Source organism: Sinohyriopsis cumingii, unplaced genomic scaffold (assembly GCF_028554795.1).
Source record: "Sinohyriopsis cumingii isolate HCF-2022 unplaced genomic scaffold, ASM2855479v2 utg003265l, whole genome shotgun sequence".
In the NCBI taxonomy this organism is placed as follows: Eukaryota; Metazoa; Mollusca; class Bivalvia; order Unionida; family Unionidae; genus Sinohyriopsis; species Sinohyriopsis cumingii.
In genome coordinates, this window is record NW_028316439.1 from 59,806 (window position 1) to 84,010 (window position 24,205).

The following is a 24,205-nucleotide window of genomic DNA, read 5'->3' on the forward strand; positions in this document are numbered from 1 at the left end:
ATTTTGTGCCTTTACAAATGGAAATTGAAATTTGTGCTGCAGAATAGAAATGAAAGAGACGTATGAGAAAATAAAATAAGTATGGCCAAAGGGGCGATCGAAACCAGGGACTTCGCATGGTCAACGTGTGTGTTATCATTATAAAAATCTATTGAACCAATGTAAAATGCATAATTCGGAAATTATAAAAGAAAACATATCTTACTATCCTCTTGGACACTTCAATATACAGTTTGACAATATGATTTCAGCAAAAATTGTTGAGGTTAAACAGTTGCTATGCTCTATACTGATTTTTATGAATGTGCATTAATATTACCAATTGCTTGGGAAATGAACATTGGCAGTATGGTAAGTTAAAATAATAATTTACCAAAGTTCATCAAGTTCAATTTTACTTAGGACACACTCGTCAATAAAGTATAACGTGATAAGAAATATAATAGTAGCAATCGCTAAGCAATCTGTAATATTTGGCGAAACGACAGGCAACCATGATGATAATTATGAAACAAATGAAGTAGACATGCCTACAGTATCCAGAAACTAGTGTGCCTCATGGTGGGAAATCTACAGATCACGAAGCTAATAGGCAAGGTTTTATCATGTTGACTACGCTTTCAGGAGTTATCTGATGCAAATTCAGCTCTAGCATATTTACTATCTAGCATCCCGCCCTAAAGCCCTGATCGATTCAAATTGACCAGTAAATTATTACCTACTACTGGAACTAACATATGAACTACTGCTACACCTAGCAGTTTTAATAATGATAATATTAATAATAATAGTAAGAGTAAATTTATCGTCAAGAAAGAAAAAGAGACAAGCCTAACTCGGAATGATTAAAAACAGATCTCCACTGTCATACTGTAACGCATCAAGGGTGAAGACCAAATAAAAAGGAATATATGGACAGCTCACGCCTTCTTCAGCTACTAGATGTCTCCAATGTATTGTAGTGTCAAGAAATGGTGTGTTCACGACAACCGTTCTTATTTAGATTATAAAAGCACAAAACAAAACAATTATAAAAGCCAAAACATGTTATTATACAACGTCCAGGCTTGTATGTGTTTTCTCACAAAATTTAGTTGTCAAAATAATGAAATATAATATTTTAAAATATGCAGACCATATATTTGATGGTCAATGGCTTGTGAAAACCAGCATAAATATTCAATTTATCATAATTCGCATAACCCCTAATTCAAATAATCCCATTTCCAAACTAATCTTGCACAGAAAAGTAAGTTAATAGTTTTCCAAATTTGTTCATTTTGACGCACCGAAGTGGTAATGATGTTGTGCATCCAGTCAAAGTTCGGAACCATAGCCAGGTTTGCGTTATAGAGTTCAATGCTAAATAAGTTAGATGCACAGTCTGGAACCGGATGCAAATAGTGTGTCGCCTTTGTTGGCTGAGGCACAGTTTGTCCTTTACAGCAACGTGGACATAGAATACAATTTATTTTGCTATATGTTCACTACATTTGTTTCTCAATACTGACCTTTCCACTGTGTGACAATCAATACAATCATATGTTAATTTAAGATACCGTCAAAGATGATATCACGGTGAAGTTCTTGTCAAAGGTTGACCTGCATTTGTTTGAGAGGCTGGACTGTCAACAGAGCAGCATGTAAATAGAACACAAATTTCACTTCAGGAAAATCACCAAAGCCTTATAACACACTAGTCACTGTCGCCAAAATACAAAGAGAAAACCACACCTAGAACTCATATTCTTCAGAATAAACAATTACCTTTAAATCCCTACAAGAAATGCATATATATAACTCTTCTATCCCCACCAAAATGAGAGGAAAAAATGTACTGAAAATAGACGAAAACTGCTAGAACTACAATGGTGGGTACTGAACTCGAAGTGCTAATTGTGACCTGATTCCAAATAGTCTGGGACTGAATGTCAATAGTGTGTCGAGTAGGTTAAATGCGACAATGTGTGTCGTTTTGTATTTCTATCATAACTAATTTTAGAAAGCCCTGTTAGGGTTTTGTTATGTCGATCAATTCCAGATAAAGCGTTATTGAACTCACCAACCAAGATAGCGCTATCGCTAGTATTGTTATGCAAATATGTGTTTGATCTCATTAAAAGGTATACCTTACTCGCACAAGATTTGTAGCATAAATATTGATGAAATCAACCACTCTTCATCAAGATCTATTTAAATGTAAAATTCTACCCTTATGAAACATTTCATGTGCCACTTGATTTTTCACCTCTCTCACTACTAAAACATCAACACCAGCCCTCCTAATGACGGCATTGCTATCAAATATGTCACCATTACAAATCTCATTTTCTCTGATACATTCAGTAAACTCATCATCCCAAAAGGCTTCTTGCAATAATAAAATATGGCCTCTTATATTTTAGAAATATTTCTAAAACAGACTTTCGCTTATTCAAATCTAGCATGCCGTTTACAATTAGAGATACAATATATAAGGCCATTATAATGATTAGTGTGTTTAAAGTATTAAATTATGTCGCATGTTTTATCATTTCCATGAATACTAGAAATTATTTAATGGATTTGAGACGCATGCTATTCGTTTTCAGTCTAGGTACTGGATTAAACCGTCTTCTCCAACTGTGTATGACTTTGAAAGTGTCTATATCAGTACTGTTATTTCCATTTCCGTTTACCTGAAAGTTCTGAACATCGTTTGCCTTTCAACAGCGACTTCAACTACCATCCTACTGTCATCACTTCCTGGATCCGTCACCGATCTATCACTAACAGTACGCCTGTTGTTTCGTTCTTCCTCCGATTCTATTTCTTGTTCGGTCTTATCGACTCTGCTTCCCACAGTTTCCTCCCCTCTTTCTTCACTATAATTATCCTGTATTTAATTCTCAACGTCTTCTTCATCATCTTCGGCAAGCTGTAACTCCAATGATTGTTCCTCCCTCTTAGCATCACCAATCTGCGGATTCACTTCCACAATGTCCTCTCTGTAACATGTACATGTTTGGGCTTCCTTGTGGCATTTGTCGCATATCCTTCATTGACACATAAAGAAAACCTTCCACAACTGTCAAATCTTTGCCGTTTGCTATTCATAGCTACATGGCCCTTCTCCCCACACTTATAGCACACAAAATCCAGTCACCTTTTCATAAGCTGGCTCGGATCTAGACACCGAGAACACACCTGTACTTTATTACTGTGCAATACCCCAAAATATGTTTATTATTTATTTTCATGTTTGCCTAAAGTTCTAACTGATAGCTTTCTATATTAGGTTTAAGGTAAACTTATGAATTACTCCTCGTGCTCACTGCTATAACGAAGATAAGACACATACCAAAGTGTGCTTCAGCTGATTGTGGATCTTTCACTTCACCCTCTAGATCTCAAATATAACGTATATTGAATCATGATTTTGGTAACATAAAGTTTTAATTATGAATTGTTAAACTTTTAAAAAATAATAGCACAGACTTTATTTCGTTACTCCAGATAAGAAATGAAAGAGAAGGAGAAAAAAATAAAGGTAAATAAAGAAATAGAGAGGAAAATAGTAACGAAAATAAAAACTATTGGCCACAGGGGGGATCGAACCCACGACCTTCGCGTTATTAGCACGACGCTCTAACCAACTGAGCTATGCGGCCACTTGCTAATCAAAATCCTCCTACACAATCTAGAAATACAGATGGAGTACATACTTTCACACAATGAATGATTAGCAAAAGGAACCACACAATTAGGGTACCTAAAAGCATTGCCAACGTGTATGTTAATAGTATAAAATATATGGAAATAATGTAAAATGCATAACTCCCATATTATAACAAATATTGGTCTTTTCATAATTGCCGAATGTGCTAACGTTAACACATTGCGTGTTGTTTTAAGTAAAGTCATAAATTACTCCTCGAGCTTTTGGAGAGAACGAAGATAAGACACATACCAAGGTGGCTCTTGGTTAGTCGTGGATGTCTCACTTCCACTTGCAGGTCTCATATATATATCTTAGATGGTCCACTGAATCAGGTTTTGGGTAGCAGACTAACGCAGCTTTTAGAATTGAATAATATAGTTTTAGGAGATAACTAGGTACAGATTTTGTGCCTTTACAAATGGAAATTGAAATTTGTGCTGCAGAACAGAAATGAAAGAGACGTATGAGAAAATAAAATAAGTATGGCCAAAGGGGCGATCGAAACCAGGGACTTCGCATGGTCAACGTGTGTGTTATCATTATAAAAATCTATTGAACCAATGTAAAATGCATAATTCGGAAATTATAAAAGAAAACATATCTTACTATCCTCTTGGACACTTCAATATACAGTTTGACAATATGATTTCAGCAAAAATTGTTGAGGTTAAACAGTTGCTATGCTCTGTACTGATTTTTATGAATGTGCATTAATATTACCAATTGCTTGGGAAATGAACATTGGCAGTATGGTAAGTTAAAATAATAATTTACCAAAGTTCATCAAGTTCAATTTTACTTAGGACACACTCGTCAATAAAGTATAACGTGATAAGAAATATAATAGTAGCAATCGCTAAGCAATCTGTAATATTTGGCGAAACGACAGGCAACCATGATGATAATTATGAAACAAATGAAGTAGACATGCCTACAGTATCCAGAAACTAGTGTGCCTCATGGTGGGAAATCTACAGATCACGAAGCTAATAGGCAAGGTTTTATCATGTTGACTACGCTTTCAGGAGTTATCTGATGCAAATTCAGCTCTAGCATATTTACTATCTAGCATCCCGCCCTAAAGCCCTGATCGATTCAAATTGACCAGTAAATTATTACCTACTACTGGAACTAACATATGAACTACTGCTACACCTAGCAGTTTTAATAATGATAATATTAATAATAATAGTAAGAGTAAATTTATCGTCAAGAAAGAAAAAGAGACAAGCCTAACTCGGAATGATTAAAAACAGATCTCCACTGTCATACTGTAACGCATCAAGGGTGAAGACCAAATAAAAAGGAATATATGGACAGCTCACGCCTTCTTCAGCTACTAGATGTCTCCAATGTATTGTAGTGTCAAGAAATGGTGTGTTCACGACAACCGTTCTTATTTAGATTATAAAAGCACAAAACAAAACAATTATAAAAGCCAAAACATGTTATTATACAACGTCCAGGCTTGTATGTGTTTTCTCACAAAATTTAGTTGTCAAAATAATGAAATATAATATTTTAAAATATGCAGACCATATATTTGATGGTCAATGGCTTGTGAAAACCAGCATAAATATTCAATTTATCATAATTCGCATAACCCCTAATTCAAATAATCCCATTTCCAAACTAATCTTGCACAGAAAAGTAAGTTAATAGTTTTCCAAATTTGTTCATTTTGACGCACCGAAGTGGTAATGATGTTGTGCATCCAGTCAAAGTTCGGAACCATAGCCAGGTTTGCGTTATAGAGTTCAATGCTAAATAAGTTAGATGCACAGTCTGGAACCGGATGCAAATAGTGTGTCGCCTTTGTTGGCTGAGGCACAGTTTGTCCTTTACAGCAACGTGGACATAGAATACAATTTATTTTGCTATATGTTCACTACATTTGTTTCTCAATACTGACCTTTCCACTGTGTGACAATCAATACAATCATATGTTAATTTAAGATACCGTCAAAGATGATATCACGGTGAAGTTCTTGTCAAAGGTTGACCTGCATTTGTTTGAGAGGCTGGACTGTCAACAGAGCAGCATGTAAATAGAACACAAATTTCACTTCAGGAAAATCACCAAAGCCTTATAACACACTAGTCACTGTCGCCAAAATACAAAGAGAAAACCACACCTAGAACTCATATTCTTCAGAATAAACAATTACCTTTAAATCCCTACAAGAAATGCATATATATAACTCTTCTATCCCCACCAAAATGAGAGGAAAAAATGTACTGAAAATAGACGAAAACTGCTAGAACTACAATGGTGGGTACTGAACTCGAAGTGCTAATTGTGACCTGATTCCAAATAGTCTGGGACTGAATGTCAATAGTGTGTCGAGTAGGTTAAATGCGACAATGTGTGTCGTTTTGTATTTCTATCATAACTAATTTTAGAAAGCCCTGTTAGGGTTTTGTTATGTCGATCAATTCCAGATAAAGCGTTATTGAACTCACCAACCAAGATAGCGCTATCGCTAGTATTGTTATGCAAATATGTGTTTGATCTCATTAAAAGGTATACCTTACTCGCACAAGATTTGTAGCATAAATATTGATGAAATCAACCACTCTTCATCAAGATCTATTTAAATGTAAAATTCTACCCTTATGAAACATTTCATGTGCCACTTGATTTTTCACCTCTCTCACTACTAAAACATCAACACCAGCCCTCCTAATGACGGCATTGCTATCAAATATGTCACCATTACAAATCTCATTTTCTCTGATACATTCAGTAAACTCATCATCCCAAAAGGCTTCTTGCAATAATAAAATATGGCCTCTTATATTTTAGAAATATTTCTAAAACAGACTTTCGCTTATTCAAATCTAGCATGCCGTTTACAATTAGAGATACAATATATAAGGCCATTATAATGATTAGTGTGTTTAAAGTATTAAATTATGTCGCATGTTTTATCATTTCCATGAATACTAGAAATTATTTAATGGATTTGAGACGCATGCTATTCGTTTTCAGTCTAGGTACTGGATTAAACCGTCTTCTCCAACTGTGTATGACTTTGAAAGTGTCTATATCAGTACTGTTATTTCCATTTCCGTTTACCTGAAAATTCTGAACATCGTTTGCCTTTCAACAGCGACTTCAACTACCATCCTACTGTCATCACTTCCTGGATCCGTCACCGATCTATCACTAACAGTACGCCTGTTGTTTCGTTCTTCCTCCGATTCTATTTCTTGTTCGGTCTTATCGACTCTGCTTCCCACAGTTTCCTCCCCTCTTTCTTCACTATAATTATCCTGTATTTAATTCTCAACGTCTTCTTCATCATCTTCGGCAAGCTGTAACTCCAATGATTGTTCCTCCCTCTTAGCATCACCAATCTGCGGATTCACTTCCACAATGTCCTCTCTGTAACATGTACATGTTTGGGCTTCCTTGTGGCATTTGTCGCATATCCTTCATTGACACATAAAGAAAACCTTCCACAACTGTCAAATCTTTGCCGTTTGCTATTCATAGCTACATGGCCCTTCTCCCCACACTTATAGCACACAAAATCCAGTCACCTTTTCATAAGCTGGCTCGGATCTAGACACCGAGAACACACCTGTACTTTATTACTGTGCAATACCCCAAAATATGTTTATTATTTATTTTCATGTTTGCCTAAAGTTCTAACTGATAGCTTTCTATATTAGGTTTAAGGTAAACTTATGAATTACTCCTCGTGCTCACTGCTATAACGAAGATAAGACACATACCAAAGTGTGCTTCAGCTGATTGTGGATCTTTCACTTCACCCTCTAGATCTCAAATATAACGTGTATTGAATCATGATTTTGGTAACATAAAGTTTTGATTATGAACTGTTAAACTTTTAAAAAATAATAGCACAGACTTTATTTCGTTACTCCAGATAAGAAATGAAAGAGAAGGAGAAAAAAATAAAGGTAAATAAAGAAATAGAGAGGAAAATAGTAACGAAAATAAAAACTATTGGCCACAGGGGGGATCGAACCCACGACCTTCGCGTTATTAGCACGACGCTCTAACCAACTGAGCTATGCGGCCACTTGCTAATCAAAATCCTCCTACACAATCTAGAAATACAGATGGAGTACATACTTTCACACAATGAATGATTAGCAAAAGGAACCACACAATTAGGGTACGTAAAAGCATTGCCAACGTGTATGTTAATAGTATAAAATATATGGAAATAATGTAAAATGCATAACTCCCATATTATAACAAATATTGGTCTTTTCATAATTGCCGAATGTGCTAACGTTAACACATTGCGTGTTGTTTTAAGTAAAGTCATAAATTACTCCTCGAGCTTTTGGAGAGAACGAAGATAAGACACATACCAAGGTGGCTCTTGGTTAGTCGTGGATGTCTCACTTCCACTTGCAGGTCTCATATATATCTTAGATGGTCCACTGAATCAGGTTTTGGGTAGCAGACTAACGCAGCTTTTAGAATTGAATAATATAGTTTTAGGAGATAACTAGGTACAGATTTTGTGCCTTTACAAATGGAAATTGAAATTTGTGCTGCAGAATAGAAATGAAAGAGACGTATGAGAAAATAAAATAAGTATGGCCAAAGGGGCGATCGAAGCCACGAACTTCGCATGGTCAACGTGTGTGTTATCATTATAAAAATCTATTGAACCAATGTAAAATGCATAATTCGGAAATTATAAAAGAAAACATATCTTACTATCCTCTTGGACACTTCAATATACAGTTTGACAATATGATTTCAGCAAAAATTGTTGAGGTTAAACAGTTGCTATGCTCTATACTGATTTCTATGAATGTGCATTCTTATTACCAACTGATTGGGAAATGAACATTGGCAGTATGGTAAGTTAAAATAATAATTTACCAAAGTTCATCAACTTCATTTTTATTTAGAACACACTATAAAGTATAACGTGATAAGAAATATAATAGCAGCAATCGCTAAGCAATCTGTAATATTTGGCGAAACGACAGGCAACCATGATGATAATTATGAAACAAATGAAGTAGACATGCCTACAGTATCCAGAAACTAGTGTGCCTCATGGTGGGAAATCTACAGATCACGAAGCTAATAGGCAAGGTTTTATCATGTTGACTACGCTTTCAGGAGTTATCTGATGCAAATTCAGCTCTAGCATATTTACTATCTAGCATCCCGCCCTAAAGCCCTGATCGATTCAAATTGACCAGTAAATTATTACCTACTACTGGAACTAACATATGAACTACTGCTACACCTAGCAGTTTTAATAATGATAATATTAATAATAATAGTAAGAGTAAATTTATCGTCAAGAAAGAAAAAGAGACAAGCCTAACTCGGAATGATTAAAAACAGATCTCCACTGTCATACTGTAACGCATCAAGGGTGAAGACCAAATAAAAAGGAATATATGGACAGCTCACGCCTTCTTCAGCTACTAGATGTCTCCAATGTATTGTAGTGTCAAGAAATGGTGTGTTCACGACAACCGTTCTTATTTAGATTATAAAAGCACAAAACAAAACAATTATAAAAGCCAAAACATGTTATTATACAACGTCCAGGCTTGTATGTGTTTTCTCACAAAATTTAGTTGTCAAAATAATGAAATATAATATTTTAAAATATGCAGACCATATATTTGATGGTCAATGGCTTGTGAAAACCAGCATAAATATTCAATTTATCATAATTCGCATAACCCCTAATTCAAATAATCCCATTTCCAAACTAATCTTGCACAGAAAAGTAAGTTAATAGTTTTCCAAATTTGTTCATTTTGACGCACCGAAGTGGTAATGATGTTGTGCATCCAGTCAAAGTTCGGAACCATAGCCAGGTTTGCGTTATAGAGTTCAATGCTAAATAAGTTAGATGCACAGTCTGGAACCGGATGCAAATAGTGTGTCGCCTTTGTTGGCTGAGGCACAGTTTGTCCTTTACAGCAACGTGGACATAGAATACAATTTATTTTGCTATATGTTCACTACATTTGTTTCTCAATACTGACCTTTCCACTGTGTGACAATCAATACAATCATATGTTAATTTAAGATACCGTCAAAGATGATATCACGGTGAAGTTCTTGTCAAAGGTTGACCTGCATTTGTTTGAGAGGCTGGACTGTCAACAGAGCAGCATGTAAATAGAACACAAATTTCACTTCAGGAAAATCACCAAAGCCTTATAACACACTAGTCACTGTCGCCAAAATACAAAGAGAAAACCACACCTAGAACTCATATTCTTCAGAATAAACAATTACCTTTAAATCCCTACAAGAAATGCATATATATAACTCTTCTATCCCCACCAAAATGAGAGGAAAAAATGTACTGAAAATAGACGAAAACTGCTAGAACTACAATGGTGGGTACTGAACTCGAAGTGCTAATTGTGACCTGATTCCAAATAGTCTGGGACTGAATGTCAATAGTGTGTCGAGTAGGTTAAATGCGACAATGTGTGTCGTTTTGTATTTCTATCATAACTAATTTTAGAAAGCCCTGTTAGGGTTTTGTTATGTCGATCAATTCCAGATAAAGCGTTATTGAACTCACCAACCAAGATAGCGCTATCGCTAGTATTGTTATGCAAATATGTGTTTGATCTCATTAAAAGGTATACCTTACTCGCACAAGATTTGTAGCATAAATATTGATGAAATCAACCACTCTTCATCAAGATCTATTTAAATGTAAAATTCTACCCTTATGAAACATTTCATGTGCCACTTGATTTTTCACCTCTCTCACTACTAAAACATCAACACCAGCCCTCCTAATGACGGCATTGCTATCAAATATGTCACCATTACAAATCTCATTTTCTCTGATACATTCAGTAAACTCATCATCCCAAAAGGCTTCTTGCAATAATAAAATATGGCCTCTTATATTTTAGAAATATTTCTAAAACAGACTTTCGCTTATTCAAATCTAGCATGCCGTTTACAATTAGAGATACAATATATAAGGCCATTATAATGATTAGTGTGTTTAAAGTATTAAATTATGTCGCATGTTTTATCATTTCCATGAATACTAGAAATTATTTAATGGATTTGAGACGCATGCTATTCGTTTTCAGTCTAGGTACTGGATTAAACCGTCTTCTCCAACTGTGTATGACTTTGAAAGTGTCTATATCAGTACTGTTATTTCCATTTCCGTTTACCTGAAAACTCTGAACATCGTTTGCCTTTCAACAGCGACTTCAACTACCATCCTACTGTCATCACTTCCTGGATCCGTCACCGATCTATCACTAACAGTACGCCTGTTGTTTCGTTCTTCCTCCGATTCTATTTCTTGTTCGGTCTTATCGACTCTGCTTCCCACAGTTTCCTCCCCTCTTTCTTCACTATAATTATCCTGTATTTAATTCTCAACGTCTTCTTCATCATCTTCGGCAAGCTGTAACTCCAATGATTGTTCCTCCCTCTTAGCATCACCAATCTGCGGATTCACTTCCACAATGTCCTCTCTGTAACATGTACATGTTTGGGCTTCCTTGTGGCATTTGTCGCATATCCTTCATTGACACATAAAGAAAACCTTCCACAACTGTCAAATCTTTGCCGTTTGCTATTCATAGCTACATGGCCCTTCTCCCCACACTTATAGCACATAAAATCCAGTCACCTTTTCATAAGCTGGCTCGGATCTAGACATCGAGAACACACCTGTACTTTATTACTGTGCAATACCCCAAAATATGTTTATTATTTATTTTCATGTTTGCCTAAAGTTCTAACTGATAGCTTTCTATATTAGGTTTAAGGTAAACTTATGAATTACTCCTCGTGCTCACTGCTATAACGAAGATAAGACACATACCAAAGTGTGCTTCAGCTGATTGTGGATCTTTCACTTCACCCTCTAGATCTCAAATATAACGTATATTGAATCATGATTTTGGTAACATAAAGTTTTGATTATGAATTGTTAAACTTTTAAAAAATAATAGCACAGACTTTATTTCGTTACTCCAGATAAGAAATGAAAGAGAAGGAGAAAAAAATAAAGGTAAATAAAGAAATAGAGAGGAAAATAGTAACGAAAATAAAAACTATTGGCCACAGGGGGGATCGAACCCACGACCTTCGCGTTATTAACACGACGCTCTAACCAACTGAGCTATGCGGCCACTTGCTAATCAAAATCCTCCTACACAATCTAGAAATACAGATGGAGTACATACTTTCACACAATGAATGATTAGCAAAAGGAACCACACAATTAGGGTACGTAAAAGCATTGCCAACGTGTATGTTAATAGTATAAAATATATGGAAATAATGTAAAATGCATAACTCCCATATTATAACAAATATTGGTCTTTTCATAATTGCCGAATGTGCTAACGTTAACACATTGCGTGTTGTTTTAAGTAAAGTCATAAATTACTCCTCGAGCTTTTGGAGAGAACGAAGATAAGACACATACCAAGGTGGCTCTTGGTTAGTCGTGGATGTCTCACTTCCACTTGCAGGTCTCATATATATCTTAGATGGTCCACTGAATCAGGTTTTGGGTAGCAGACTAACGCAGCTTTTAGAATTGAATAATATAGTTTTAGGAGATAACTAGGTACAGATTTTGTGCCTTTACAAATGGAAATTGAAATTTGTGCTGCAGAATAGAAATGAAAGAGACGTATGAGAAAATAAAATAAGTATGGCCAAAGGGGCGATCGAAGCCACGAACTTCGCATGGTCAACGTGTGTGTTATCATTATAAAAATCTATTGAACCAATGTAAAATGCATAATTCGGAAATTATAAAAGAAAACATATCTTACTATCCTCTTGGACACTTCAATATACAGTTTGACAATATGATTTCAGCAAAAATTGTTGAGGTTAAACAGTTGCTATGCTCTATACTGATTTCTATGAATGTGCATTCTTATTACCAACTGATTGGGAAATGAACATTGGCAGTATGGTAAGTTAAAATAATAATTTACCAAAGTTCATCAACTTCATTTTTATTTAGAACACACTATAAAGTATAACGTGATAAGAAATATAATAGCAGCAATCGCTAAGCAATCTGTAATATTTGGCGAAACGACAGGCAACCATGATGATAATTATGAAACAAATGAAGTAGACATGCCTACAGTATCCAGAAACTAGTGTGCCTCATGGTGGGAAATCTACAGATCACGAAGCTAATAGGCAAGGTTTTATCATGTTGACTACGCTTTCAGGAGTTATCTGATGCAAATTCAGCTCTAGCATATTTACTATCTAGCATCCCGCCCTAAAGCCCTGATCGATTCAAATTGACCAGTAAATTATTACCTACTACTGGAACTAACATATGAACTACTGCTACACCTAGCAGTTTTAATAATGATAATATTAATAATAATAGTAAGAGTAAATTTATCGTCAAGAAAGAAAAAGAGACAAGCCTAACTCGGAATGATTAAAAACAGATCTCCACTGTCATACTGTAACGCATCAAGGGTGAAGACCAAATAAAAAGGAATATATGGACAGCTCACGCCTTCTTCAGCTACTAGATGTCTCCAATGTATTGTAGTGTCAAGAAATGGTGTGTTCACGACAACCGTTCTTATTTAGATTATAAAAGCACAAAACAAAACAATTATAAAAGCCAAAACATGTTATTATACAACGTCCAGGCTTGTATGTGTTTTCTCACAAAATTTAGTTGTCAAAATAATGAAATATAATATTTTAAAATATGCAGACCATATATTTGATGGTCAATGGCTTGTGAAAACCAGCATAAATATTCAATTTATCATAATTCGCATAACCCCTAATTCAAATAATCCCATTTCCAAACTAATCTTGCACAGAAAAGTAAGTTAATAGTTTTCCAAATTTGTTCATTTTGACGCACCGAAGTGGTAATGATGTTGTGCATCCAGTCAAAGTTCGGAACCATAGCCAGGTTTGCGTTATAGAGTTCAATGCTAAATAAGTTAGATGCACAGTCTGGAACCGGATGCAAATAGTGTGTCGCCTTTGTTGGCTGAGGCACAGTTTGTCCTTTACAGCAACGTGGACATAGAATACAATTTATTTTGCTATATGTTCACTACATTTGTTTCTCAATACTGACCTTTCCACTGTGTGACAATCAATACAATCATATGTTAATTTAAGATACCGTCAAAGATGATATCACGGTGAAGTTCTTGTCAAAGGTTGACCTGCATTTGTTTGAGAGGCTGGACTGTCAACAGAGCAGCATGTAAATAGAACACAAATTTCACTTCAGGAAAATCACCAAAGCCTTATAACACACTAGTCACTGTCGCCAAAATACAAAGAGAAAACCACACCTAGAACTCATATTCTTCAGAATAAACAATTACCTTTAAATCCCTACAAGAAATGCATATATATAACTCTTCTATCCCCACCAAAATGAGAGGAAAAAATGTACTGAAAATAGACGAAAACTGCTAGAACTACAATGGTGGGTACTGAACTCGAAGTGCTAATTGTGACCTGATTCCAAATAGTCTGGGACTGAATGTCAATAGTGTGTCGAGTAGGTTAAATGCGACAATGTGTGTCGTTTTGTATTTCTATCATAACTAATTTTAGAAAGCCCTGTTAGGGTTTTGTTATGTCGATCAATTCCAGATAAAGCGTTATTGAACTCACCAACCAAGATAGCGCTATCGCTAGTATTGTTATGCAAATATGTGTTTGATCTCATTAAAAGGTATACCTTACTCGCACAAGATTTGTAGCATAAATATTGATGAAATCAACCACTCTTCATCAAGATCTATTTAAATGTAAAATTCTACCCTTATGAAACATTTCATGTGCCACTTGATTTTTCACCTCTCTCACTACTAAAACATCAACACCAGCCCTCCTAATGACGGCATTGCTATCAAATATGTCACCATTACAAATCTCATTTTCTCTGATACATTCAGTAAACTCATCATCCCAAAAGGCTTCTTGCAATAATAAAATATGGCCTCTTATATTTTAGAAATATTTCTAAAACAGACTTTCGCTTATTCAAATCTAGCATGCCGTTTACAATTAGAGATACAATATATAAGGCCATTATAATGATTAGTGTGTTTAAAGTATTAAATTATGTCGCATGTTTTATCATTTCCATGAATACTAGAAATTATTTAATGGATTTGAGACGCATGCTATTCGTTTTCAGTCTAGGTACTGGATTAAACCGTCTTCTCCAACTGTGTATGACTTTGAAAGTGTCTATATCAGTACTGTTATTTCCATTTCCGTTTACCTGAAAACTCTGAACATCGTTTGCCTTTCAACAGCGACTTCAACTACCATCCTACTGTCATCACTTCCTGGATCCGTCACCGATCTATCACTAACAGTACGCCTGTTGTTTCGTTCTTCCTCCGATTCTATTTCTTGTTCGGTCTTATCGACTCTGCTTCCCACAGTTTCCTCCCCTCTTTCTTCACTATAATTATCCTGTATTTAATTCTCAACGTCTTCTTCATCATCTTCGGCAAGCTGTAACTCCAATGATTGTTCCTCCCTCTTAGCATCACCAATCTGCGGATTCACTTCCACAATGTCCTCTCTGTAACATGTACATGTTTGGGCTTCCTTGTGGCATTTGTCGCATATCCTTCATTGACACATAAAGAAAACCTTCCACAACTGTCAAATCTTTGCCGTTTGCTATTCATAGCTACATGGCCCTTCTCCCCACACTTATAGCACATAAAATCCAGTCACCTTTTCATAAGCTGGCTCGGATCTAGACATCGAGAACACACCTGTACTTTATTACTGTGCAATACCCCAAAATATGTTTATTATTTATTTTCATGTTTGCCTAAAGTTCTAACTGATAGCTTTCTATATTAGGTTTAAGGTAAACTTATGAATTACTCCTCGTGCTCACTGCTATAACGAAGATAAGACACATACCAAAGTGTGCTTCAGCTGATTGTGGATCTTTCACTTCACCCTCTAGATCTCAAATATAACGTATATTGAATCATGATTTTGGTAACATAAAGTTTTGATTATGAATTGTTAAACTTTTAAAAAATAATAGCACAGACTTTATTTCGTTACTCCAGATAAGAAATGAAAGAGAAGGAGAAAAAAATAAAGGTAAATAAAGAAATAGAGAGGAAAATAGTAACGAAAATAAAAACTATTGGCCACAGGGGGGATCGAACCCACGACCTTCGCGTTATTAACACGACGCTCTAACCAACTGAGCTATGCGGCCACTTGCTAATCAAAATCCTCCTACACAATCTAGAAATACAGATGGAGTACATACTTTCACACAATGAATGATTAGCAAAAGGAACCACACAATTAGGGTACGTAAAAGCATTGCCAACGTGTATGTTAATAGTATAAAATATATGGAAATAATGTAAAATGCATAACTCCCATATTATAACAAATATTGGTCTTTTCATAATTGCCGAATGTGCTAACGTTAACACATTGCGTGTTGTTTTAAGTAAAGTCATAAATTACTCCTCGAGCTTTTGGAGAGAACGAAGATAAGACACATACCAAGGTGGCTCTTGGTTAGTCGTGGATGTCTCACTTCCACTTGCAGGTCTCATATATATCTTAGATGGTCCACTGAATCAGGTTTTGGGTAGCAGACTAACGCAGCTTTTAGAATTGAATAATATAGTTTTAGGAGATAACTAGGTACAGATTTTGTGCCTTTACAAATGGAAATTGAAATTTGTGCTGCAGAATAGAAATGAAAGAGACGTATGAGAAAATAAAATAAGTATGGCCAAAGGGGCGATCGAAGCCACGAACTTCGCATGGTCAACGTGTGTGTTATCATTATAAAAATCTATTGAACCAATGTAAAATGCATAATTCGGAAATTATAAAAGAAAACATATCTTACTATCCTCTTGGACACTTCAATATACAGTTTGACAATATGATTTCAGCAAAAATTGTTGAGGTTAAACAGTTGCTATGCTCTATACTGATTTCTATGAATGTGCATTCTTATTACCAACTGATTGGGAAATGAACATTGGCAGTATGGTAAGTTAAAATAATAATTTACCAAAGTTCATCAACTTCATTTTTATTTAGAACACACTATAAAGTATAACGTGATAAGAAATATAATAGCAGCAATCGCTAAGCAATCTGTAATATTTGGCGAAACGACAGGCAACCATGATGATAATTATGAAACAAATGAAGTAGACATGCCTACAGTATCCAGAAACTAGTGTGCCTCATGGTGGGAAATCTACAGATCACGAAGCTAATAGGCAAGGTTTTATCATGTTGACTACGCTTTCAGGAGTTATCTGATGCAAATTCAGCTCTAGCATATTTACTATCTAGCATCCCGCCCTAAAGCCCTGATCGATTCAAATTGACCAGTAAATTATTACCTACTACTGGAACTAACATATGAACTACTGCTACACCTAGCAGTTTTAATAATGATAATATTAATAATAATAGTAAGAGTAAATTTATCGTCAAGAAAGAAAAAGAGACAAGCCTAACTCGGAATGATTAAAAACAGATCTCCACTGTCATACTGTAACGCATCAAGGGTGAAGACCAAATAAAAAGGAATATATGGACAGCTCACGCCTTCTTCAGCTACTAGATGTCTCCAATGTATTGTAGTGTCAAGAAATGGTGTGTTCACGACAACCGTTCTTATTTAGATTATAAAAGCACAAAACAAAACAATTATAAAAGCCAAAACATGTTATTATACAACGTCCAGGCTTGTATGTGTTTTCTCACAAAATTTAGTTGTCAAAATAATGAAATATAATATTTTAAAATATGCAGACCATATATTTGATGGTCAATGGCTTGTGAAAATCAGCATAAATATTCAATTTATCATAATTCGCATAACCCCTAATTCAAATAATCCCATTTCCAAACTAATCTTGCACAGAAAAGTAAGTTAATAGTTTTCCAAATTTGTTCATTTTGACGCACCGAAGTGGTAATGATGTTGTGCATCCAGTCAAAGTTCGGAACCATAGCCAGGTTTGCGTTATAGAGTTCAATGCTAAATAAGTTAGATGCACAGTCTGGAACCGGATGCAAATAGTGTGTCGCCTTTGTTGGCTGAGGCACAGTTTGTCCTTTACAGCAACGTGGACATAGAATACAATTTATTTTGCTATATGTTCACTACATTTGTTTCTCAATACTGACCTTTCCACTGTGTGACAATCAATACAATCATATGTTAATTTAAGATACCGTCAAAGATGATATCACGGTGAAGTTCTTGTCAAAGGTTGACCTGCATTTGTTTGAGAGGCTGGACTGTCAACAGAGCAGCATGTAAATAGAACACAAATTTCACTTCAGGAAAATCACCAAAGTCTTATAACACACTAGTCACTGTCGCCAAAATACAAAGAGAAAACCACACCTAGAACTCATATTCTTCAGAATAAACAATTACCTTTAAATCCCTACAAGAAATGCATATATATAACTCTTCTATCCCCACCAAAATGAGAGGAAAAAATGTACTGAAAATAGACGAAAACTGCTAGAACTACAATGGTGGGTACTGAACTCGAAGTGCTAATTGTGACCTGATTCCAAATAGTCTGGGACTGAATGTCAATAGTGTGTCGAGTAGGTTAAATGCGACAATGTGTGTCGTTTTGTATTTCTATCATAACTAATTTTAGAAAGCCCTGTTAGGGTTTTGTTATGTCGATCAATTCCAGATAAAGCGTTATTGAACTCACCAACCAAGATAGCGCTATCGCTAGTATTGTTATGCAAATATGTGTTTGATCTCATTAAAAGGTATACCTTACTCGCACAAGATTTGTAGCATAAATATTGATGAAATCAACCACTCTTCATCAAGATCTATTTAAATGTAAAATTCTACCCTTATGAAACATTTCATGTGCCACTTGATTTTTCACCTCTCTCACTACTAAAACATCAACACCAGCCCTCCTAATGACGGCATTGCTATCAAATATGTCACCATTACAAATCTCATTTTCTCTGATACATTCAGTAAACTCATCATCCCAAAAGGCTTCTTGCAATAATAAAATATGGCCTCTTATATTTTAGAAATATTTCTAAAACAGACTTTCGCTTATTCAAATCTAGCATGCCGTTTACAATTAGAGATACAATATATAAGGCCATTATAATGATTAGTGTGTTTAAAGTATTAAATTATGTCGCATGTTTTATCATTTCCATGAATACTAGAAATTATTTAATGGATTTGAGACGCATGCTATTCGTTTTCAGTCTAGGTACTGGATTAAACCGTCTTCTCCAACTGTGTATGACTTTGAAAGTGTCTATATCAGTACTGTTATTTCCATTTCCGTTTACCTGAAAACTCTGAACATCGTTTGCCTTTCAACAGCGACTTCAACTACCATCCTACTGTCATCACTTCCTGGATCCGTCACCGATCTATCACTAACAGTACGCCTGTTGTTTCGTTCTTCCTCCGATTCTATTTCTTGTTCGGTCTTATCGACTCTGCTTCCCACAGTTTCCTCCCCTCTTTCTTCACTATAATTATCCTGTATTTAATTCTCAACGTCTTCTTCATCATCTTCGGCAAGCTGTAACTCCAATGATTGTTCCTCCCTCTTAGCATCACCAATCTGCGGATTCACTTCCACAATGTCCTCTCTGTAACATGTACATGTTTGGGCTTCCTTGTGGCATTTGTCGCATATCCTTCATTGACACATAAAGAAAACCTTCCACAACTGTCAAATCTTTGCCGTTTGCTATTCATAGCTACATGGCCCTTCTCCCCACACTTATAGCACATAAAATCCAGTCACCTTTTCATAAGCTGGCTCGGATCTAGACATCGAGAACACACCTGTACTTTATTACTGTGCAATACCCCAAAATATGTTTATTATTTATTTTCATGTTTGCCTAAAGTTCTAACTGATAGCTTTCTATATTAGGTTTAAGGTAAACTTATGAATTACTCCTCGTGCTCACTGCTATAACGAAGATAAGACACATACCAAAGTGTGCTTCAGCTGATTGTGGATCTTTCACTTCACCCTCTAGATCTCAAATATAACGTATATTGAATCATGATTTTGGTAACATAAAGTTTTGATTATGAATTGTTAAACTTTTAAAAAATAATAGCACAGACTTTATTTCGTTACTCCAGATAAGAAATGAAAGAGAAGGAGAAAAAAATAAAGGTAAATAAAGAAATAGAGAGGAAAATAGTAACGAAAATAAAAACTATTGGCCACAGGGGGGATCGAACCCACGACCTTCGCGTTATTAACACGACGCTCTAACCAACTGAGCTATGCGGCCACTTGCTAATCAAAATCCTCCTACACAATCTAGAAATACAGATGGAGTACATACTTTCACACAATGAATGATTAGCAAAAGGAACCACACAATTAGGGTACGTAAAAGCATTGCCAACGTGTATGTTAATAGTATAAAATATATGGAAATAATGTAAAATGCATAACTCCCATATTATAACAAATATTGGTCTTTTCATAATTGCCGAATGTGCTAACGTTAACACATTGCGTGTTGTTTTAAGTAAAGTCATAAATTACTCCTCGAGCTTTTGGAGAGAACGAAGATAAGACACATACCAAGGTGGCTCTTGGTTAGTCGTGGATGTCTCACTTCCACTTGCAGGTCTCATATATATCTTAGATGGTCCACTGAATCAGGTTTTGGGTAGCAGACTAACGCAGCTTTTAGAATTGAATAATATAGTTTTAGGAGATAACTAGGTACAGATTTTGTGCCTTTACAAATGGAAATTGAAATTTGTGCTGCAGAATAGAAATGAAAGAGACGTATGAGAAAATAAAATAAGTATGGCCAAAGGGGCGATCGAAGCCACGAACTTCGCATGGTCAACGTGTGTGTTATCATTATAAAAATCTATTGAACCAATGTAAAATGCATAATTCGGAAATTATAAAAGAAAACATATCTTACTATCCTCTTGGACACTTCAATATACAGTTTGACAATATGATTTCAGCAAAAATTGTTGAGGTTAAACAGTTGCTATGCTCTATACTGATTTCTATGAATGTGCATTCTTATTACCAACTGATTGGGAAATGAACATTGGCAGTATGGTAAGTTAAAATAATAATTTACCAAAGTTCATCAACTTCATTTTTATTTAGAACACACTATAAAGTATAACGTGATAAGAAATATAATAGCAGCAATCGCTAAGCAATCTGTAATATTTGGCGAAACGACAGGCAACCATGATGATAATTATGAAACAAATGAAGTAGACATGCCTACAGTATCCAGAAACTAGTGTGCCTCATGGTGGGAAATCTACAGATCACGAAGCTAATAGGCAAGGTTTTATCATGTTGACTACGCTTTCAGGAGTTATCTGATGCAAATTCAGCTCTAGCATATTTACTATCTAGCATCCCGCCCTAAAGCCCTGATCGATTCAAATTGACCAGTAAATTATTACCTACTACTGGAACTAACATATGAACTACTGCTACACCTAGCAGTTTTAATAATGATAATATTAATAATAATAGTAAGAGTAAATTTATCGTCAAGAAAGAAAAAGAGACAAGCCTAACTCGGAATGATTAAAAACAGATCTCCACTGTCATACTGTAACGCATCAAGGGTGAAGACCAAATAAAAAGGAATATATGGACAGCTCACGCCTTCTTCAGCTACTAGATGTCTCCAATGTATTGTAGTGTCAAGAAATGGTGTGTTCACGACAACCGTTCTTATTTAGATTATAAAAGCACAAAACAAAACAATTATAAAAGCCAAAACATGTTATTATACAACGTCCAGGCTTGTATGTGTTTTCTCACAAAATTTAGTTGTCAAAATAATGAAATATAATATTTTAAAATATGCAGACCATATATTTGATGGTCAATGGCTTGTGAAAATCAGCATAAATATTCAATTTATCATAATTCGCATAACCCCTAATTCAAATAATCCCATTTCCAAACTAATCTTGCACAGAAAAGTAAGTTAATAGTTTTCCAAATTTGTTCATTTTGACGCACCGAAGTGGTAATGATGTTGTGCATCCAGTCAAAGTTCGGAACCATAGCCAGGTTTGCGTTATAGAGTTCAATGCTAAATAAGTTAGATGCACAGTCTGGAACCGGATGCAAATAGTGTGTCGCCTTTGTTGGCTGAGGCACAGTTTGTCCTTTACAGCAACGTGGACATAGAATACAATTTATTTTGCTATATGTTCACTACATTTGTTTCTCAATACTGACCTTTCCACTGTGTGACAATCAATACAATCATATGTTAATTTAAGATACCGTCAAAGATGATATCACGGTGAAGTTCTTGTCAAAGGTTGACCTGCATTTGTTTGAGAGGCTGGACTGTCAACAGAGCAGCATGTAAATAGAACACAAATTTCACTTCAGGAAAATCACCAAAGTCTTATAACACACTAGTCACTGTCGCCAAAATACAAAGAGAAAACCACACCTAGAACTCATATTCTTCAGAATAAACAATTACCTTTAAATCCCTACAAGAAATGCATATATATAACTCTTCTATCCCCACCAAAATGAGAGGAAAAAATGTACTGAAAATAGACGACAACTGCTAGAACTACAATGGTGGGTACTTACTCGAAGTGCTAATTGTGACCTGATTCCAAATAGTCTGTGGACTGAATGTCAATAGTGTGTCGAGTAGGTTAAATGCGACAATGTGTGTCGTTTTGTATTTCTATCATAACTAATTTTAGAAAGCCCTGTTAGGGTTTTGTTATGTCGATCAATTCCAGATAAAGCGTTATTGAACTCACCAACCAAGATAGCGCTATCGCTAGTATTGTTATGCAAATATGTGTTTGATCTCATTAAAAGGTATACCTTACTCGCACAAGATTTGTAGCATAAATATTGATGAAATCAACCACTCTTCATCAAGATCTATTTAAATGTAAAATTCTACCCTTATGAAACATTTCATGTGCCACTTGATTTTTCACCTCTCTCACTACTAAAACATCAACACCAGCCCTCCTAATGACGGCATTGCTATCAAATATGTCACCATTACAAATCTCATTTTCTCTGATACATTCAGTAAACTCATCATCCCAAAAGGCTTCTTGCAATAATAAAATATGGCCTCTTATATTTTAGAAATATTTCTAAAACAGACTTTCGCTTATTCAAATCTAGCATGCCGTTTACAATTAGAGATACAATATATAAGGCCATTATAATGATTAGTGTGTTTAAAGTATTAAATTATGTCGCATGTTTTATCATTTCCATGAATACTAGAAATTATTTAATGGATTTGAGACGCATGCTATTCGTTTTCAGTCTAGGTACTGGATTAAACCGTCTTCTCCAACTGTGTATGACTTTGAAAGTGTCTATATCAGTACTGTTATTTCCATTTCCGTTTACCTGAAAACTCTGAACATCGTTTGCCTTTCAACAGCGACTTCAACTACCATCCTACTGTCATCACTTCCTGGATCCGTCACCGATCTATCACTAACAGTACGCCTGTTGTTTCGTTCTTCCTCCGATTCTATTTCTTGTTCGGTCTTATCGACTCTGCTTCCCACAGTTTCCTCCCCTCTTTCTTCACTATAATTATCCTGTATTTAATTCTCAACGTCTTCTTCATCATCTTCGGCAAGCTGTAACTCCAATGATTGTTCCTCCCTCTTAGCATCACCAATCTGCGGATTCACTTCCACAATGTCCTCTCTGTAACATGTACATGTTTGGGCTTCCTTGTGGCATTTGTCGCATATCCTTCATTGACACATAAAGAAAACCTTCCACAACTGTCAAATCTTTGCCGTTTGCTATTCATAGCTACATGGCCCTTCTCCCCACACTTATAGCACATAAAATCCAGTCACCTTTTCATAAGCTGGCTCGGATCTAGACACCGAGAACACACCTGTACTTTATTACTGTGCAATACCCCAAAATATGTTTTTTATTTATTTTCATGTTTGCCTAAAGTTCTAACTGATAGCTTTCTATATTAGGTTTAAGGTAAACTTATGAATTACTCCTCGTGCTCACTGCTATAACGAAGATAAGACACATACCAAAGTGTGCTTCAGCTGATTGTGGATCTTTCACTTCACCCTCTAGATCTCAAATATAACGTATATTGAATCATGATTTTGGTAACATAAAGTTTTGATTATGAATTGTTTAAACTTTTAAAAAATAATAGCACAGACTTTATTTCGTTACTCCAGATAAGAAATGAAAGAGAAGGAGAAAAAAATAAAGGTAAATAAAGAAATAGAGAGGAAAATAGTAACGAAAATAAAAACTATTGGCCACAGGGGGGATCGAACCCACGACCTTCGCGTTATTAGCACGACGCTCTAACCAAACTGAGCTATGCGGCCACTTGCTAATCAAAATCCTCCTACACAATCTAGAAATACAGATGGAGTACATACTTTCACACAAAGAATGATTAGC

The 24,205-nt window shown here is 35.4% G+C and overlaps 6 non-coding genes across 6 annotated transcripts; all 6 read right to left on the bottom strand.

Moving 5' to 3' along the window:
• Positions 1-3,576: 3,576 nt before the first annotated feature.
• Trnai-aau (transfer RNA isoleucine (anticodon AAU)) lies at positions 3,577-3,650 on the bottom strand. Its single transcript has one exon. It is a non-coding gene; the product is annotated as a tRNA-Ile (tRNA).
• A 4,027-nt stretch (positions 3,651-7,677) lies between these two features.
• Positions 7,678-7,751, bottom strand: Trnai-aau (transfer RNA isoleucine (anticodon AAU)). Its single transcript has one exon. It is a non-coding gene; the product is annotated as a tRNA-Ile (tRNA).
• A 4,020-nt stretch (positions 7,752-11,771) lies between these two features.
• Trnai-aau (transfer RNA isoleucine (anticodon AAU)) lies at positions 11,772-11,845 on the bottom strand. The gene has a single exon. It is a non-coding gene; the product is annotated as a tRNA-Ile (tRNA).
• A 4,020-nt stretch (positions 11,846-15,865) lies between these two features.
• Trnai-aau (transfer RNA isoleucine (anticodon AAU)) lies at positions 15,866-15,939 on the bottom strand. The gene has a single exon. It is a non-coding gene; the product is annotated as a tRNA-Ile (tRNA).
• Positions 15,940-19,959: 4,020 nt separating this feature from the next.
• Positions 19,960-20,033, bottom strand: Trnai-aau (transfer RNA isoleucine (anticodon AAU)). Its single transcript has one exon. It is a non-coding gene; the product is annotated as a tRNA-Ile (tRNA).
• A 4,021-nt stretch (positions 20,034-24,054) lies between these two features.
• Trnai-aau (transfer RNA isoleucine (anticodon AAU)) lies at positions 24,055-24,129 on the bottom strand. Its single transcript has one exon. It is a non-coding gene; the product is annotated as a tRNA-Ile (tRNA).
• Between the last annotated feature and the right edge of the window lie 76 nt (positions 24,130-24,205).